Source organism: Ambystoma mexicanum, chromosome 5p (assembly GCF_040938575.1).
Source record: "Ambystoma mexicanum isolate Mex_15411 chromosome 5p, UKY_AmexF1_1, whole genome shotgun sequence".
Classification (NCBI taxonomy): Eukaryota; Metazoa; Chordata; class Amphibia; order Caudata; family Ambystomatidae; genus Ambystoma; species Ambystoma mexicanum.
The window spans coordinates 1,225,697,388-1,225,701,487 of NC_090930.1; the positions used below are offsets into that span (position 1 = coordinate 1,225,697,388).

At 52.1% G+C, this 4,100-nt stretch overlaps 1 pseudogene; it reads left to right on the forward strand.

The window, feature by feature from the left end:
• The first annotated feature begins 1,986 nt into the window (after positions 1–1,986).
• LOC138481941 (5.8S ribosomal RNA) lies at positions 1,987–2,140 on the forward strand (annotated as a pseudogene).
• The last annotated feature ends 1,960 nt before the right edge of the window (positions 2,141–4,100 follow it).

Genomic DNA, 4,100 nt, shown 5'->3' on the forward strand with positions numbered 1-4,100 from the left:
ACTGCTCTGATCTTGTGTTATCTTTCTCTTCCAAGGAAGTCTGCTAAGGGAGATGATTGCTACTATCCAAGGACACAGGGCTGTGAGATTCCAGCACGCAACACCTCTGCAGTGTAGGCTGTTGTGGACGCCTACAGAGGGGTGCATGAATACATTACTGGGTACTGTTGGATTAGGCTTGCAAGTGGAAAGATGTGAGATGTGCATCGTTCTTGAAATTAAATTGCAATTGTCTCAGTCTGTATGAATATTGAGATGTTGATGTGTATTGTGAGCTAATTTGTCAGCGATATGGGTGGCCAATCCACCTGTTTATTGTTGTGAGACATGCCTATGGTGGCCTGGGCAGTCTGCACAAGCGTTAGTTACTGCTTACATTATGTGCTGTGCCTTCCTACTTGTGTTATCCTGTTTGTTGTTGGGGTTCTGTGTGCACAATTATTGGCGGTGGGCATGTGAATGTGGTTGGGGAGTTGGTTGATTATGTTGTGTGCTTTTGTGTGAGCGGCATGGATACTGTTGTTTCCACTTGCTATGACTGTCAGTGGTTGCTGCAGTTGCTTTTATGGCTATAGACACACACAGTTTTCCTCTCCCAGATTCACATTCTCAGGGTATTGCTATGGGCAAGGTGGATTTGCCCCGATTCATCACTGGAAGGCACCATGGATTTGGCTTCACTCTGTGTGCTCCACAGTGACTAGCATACATATGAAGTAGTTTTGCATAAGCTGATTGCATGCAGCCTCTCCCTGTGCCATTTTACCAGCCTAGGGCATGGCTGTTGCCTGTGGCTGAGAGCAATGTCCTTCCTGCATCTCTACTAGTATGCCACGCCATGTGGCAACATTGTGCAGGACACAAGCTGCCACAATGATTTTTCAGGCTACTGGTGGGACATATAGCAATATGCCACCAGAACAGTATAGAGAGCGGAAATGTGACTTGAGCACCCTTAATGTGCACTCCACTATGCCCATAGTGGCTATGTGTGCAGCATTGTAAATTAACTCATTTGGTATGTCAGGATTCCTGAATGGTTTGAGCAGGAATGTTGAGAACGGGTATGCACTCTCCCCTGCAAATGTTAAAATGGTAGGTGTTAGCATTGATTTTCATTGTCTGTTGTTCAGTGTGTCACGTGACTGTATGCATGTGCGTGACAGTTGATGCTCAACAATGACCCAGGTGTTGCCAAAAGTTCCTGATGCCAGGATTCGGTATAGTGGTGACGGGTGGTAAATTAACCTGTCATGTATGCTTCCAGGGAAATTTTCATTGACATGCATGATGTCTCAGTTTGCATCACATATGACCTGCACATTGATTGAATGCTAATGCTCTGTCATTCAGGGAGGGCTGTAGCGCAACATGCGAGCAATCAGTGGGTCCAAGTACATGTGGGAGAAGTATGCTATGACATAAAACTCCTGCGACATTCTCTGCCTTGCCTGCAGAGTGCGTGGCATATGTGCCTATACACACACAACCACACACGTGATATGATGCAGTCCAATACCTGCGTGGACTGAGATATGCCCCCTACAATGGCAGTGGTGCACTGAAAAGAGTCTGTGGCTAAGAAATGTAGGTCTGTCAGCACCTTTCCAGCAGTGTGAGGGCATGGACGCAGATGATGTGTAATGCAAGTTCTTCCTCCCACTCCCTGACCAGGACTAGGATCACGTGGGGAGGGAACCTGTACCTTGCATACACCTGGTCATCTGGCATCCCAAAGAGCATAGTATGTGGTAGGAAAATCCTTTCCCTCACCATCCTCCTCCTCTTTCTATGGCCATGTACGATTGATCCCAACCTAGCTGGATTCATCCCGGTAGAGCAATGTTTGAATGGTGTTTTTTGCGTGCTTTATATACGTTTCCTTTGCGCACTGGTTCCTTTGTGCATTGTAGGTTGCGTCTCCTGTCATGTGGCAGTAAGTTCACGAAGTATGCCTGTGACTTTTCTGAATGTGAAGTTGCCTGTGACTCTTGGCGATTGATCACTCGGCTCGCACGTCTATAAAGAACGCAGCTACCTGCGAGAATTAATGTGAATTGTAGGACATATTGATGATCGACACTTCAAAGGCACCTTGCAGCCCCGATTTCCTCCCTGGACTACGCCTGTCTGAGGGTCGCGTCAATCACCACATGGTACCCTCCCCAGGGCGCAGCTGGGGCTGTCACAGGGACCCCATTCCCTTCATCCCCCTAAGGCCAGACCCCGATCAGCACTGTCGCAGGATCCTTGGATATGGCTGTGTAAGCTCATAGCTGGTGCGTCCTGGCCTCCCCCATCTCCCTGCCTCGTGCGGGTTTCGGGAGGGCCGGGCATCTGGTGCGCCATGGCAGCAGCAGTGGTGGTGGCAGTGGGCCTTGAAAAAGCCTGGTGCGCCTTCACCCTGCCCCAGGGCAACGGCCCTCCCATGTGTGTCTGTCTGTGGTGTCCCACGGCTGCCAGCACGGGATGGCCCTGCAGCGCGGGCCTCGCAACCAGGTGGGCTTTGGGCATGGATCGGGTCAACCCATGCTGGAGGTGCAGGACTGGAGGTGCAGGGCTAGGGCAAACCCCTGTACAGCCACGGGCCCGAGGCCAGCCACCCCTGGAGCTTTCTGCCCTCTGACTATGACCTCAGATCAGATGTGGCGACCCACTGAATTTAAGCATATTACTAAGCAGAGGCAAAGAAACTAACCAGGATTCCCTTAGTAACAACGAGTGAAGAGGGAAGAGTGCAATGCTGATTCCCCGTCTGGCAGTGAGCATGGGAAATGTGGCATACAGAAGACCGACTCCCCGGCACCACACAATGGGCCCAAGAATTCTGATCGAGGCTCAAACCATGGATGGTGTTAGGCCAGTAGCGGTCCCCAGCGCCCCGGTATCGGGTCTTCTCGGAGTCAAGTTGCTTGGGAATGCAGCCCAAAGTGGGTGGTTAACTCTATCTAAGGATAAATACAGGCGCAAGACCGATAGCCAACAAGTACCAGAAGGGAAGGTTAAAAAGATATTTGAAGAGATAGTTCAAGAGGGTGTGAAACTGTTGAGAGGTAAAGGGGTAGGGTGCGTGCAGTCTGCCTGGAGGATTCAACGCAGCGGGCAGGTCGGTCGCCCGGAGCAGCGGATCCCCTTGTGGGACCGTCGTCCGGCTGCACCTGGCCCCCGCAGGGTGCATTTCCTCCATGGTGGTGCACCGCGACTGGCTCCGGTATGGCTGAGAAGGCTCCGGGGGCAAGTGGTTCTCCGCTCCGGTGGATAGTGTTGCAGCCCCCTGGCAGCAGTTTCACCATGTCCACAGTGCAAGGGAGATTGACAGCTGCTGTGCCCTTTTCTGGCAACATCCCAGCCCCTCTCGGGGTTGCTGGGGTGGCGACAGGGGATAAGCCCCTGCTCCCAGTGCGACTGTCGACTGGGGTGGACTGTCCTCAGTGCACCCCGACTGCGTTGCGTCACCGGGTGGGGAGGCCCACAAAGTGCACCAGGAATCTGCGATGATGTCAGTTACCCACCCGACCCATCTTGAAACACAGGCCAAGGAGTCTAACACGTGCGCGAGTCGGAGGGTGGAACGAAACCCTGTGGCGCAATGAAAGTGAAGGCCAGCGCGTGCCGGGTCAGGTGGGATCCTGTTGCAGAGTTGTGGCGGGGCGCACAACCGGCCCGTCTTGCCCACTCTGTCGGGAATGTGGAGCATTAGCGTGTGTGATAGGACCCAAAAGATGGTGAACTATGCCTGGGCAGGGTGAAGCCAGAGGAAACTCTGGTGGAGGTCTGTTGTGCTCCTGACATGCAAATAAGTCGTCGGACATGGGTATAGGGGCAAAAGACTAATTGAGCCATCTAGTAGCTTATTCCCTCTGAAGTTTCCCTCAGGATAGCTGGCGCTTGGAAACCCCAGTTTAATTTGGTAAACTGAATGATTTGGGGACCGAAACGATCTCAACCTATTCTCAAATTTTGAATGGGTAAGAAGCCTGGCTCACTGACGTTGAGCCGGCCATTGAATGCGAGTGCCCAGTTGGCCACTTTTGGTAAGCAAAACTGGTACTGCAGGACCAACCGAATGCTGAATTAAGGCACCCGATCCCGACGGTCAT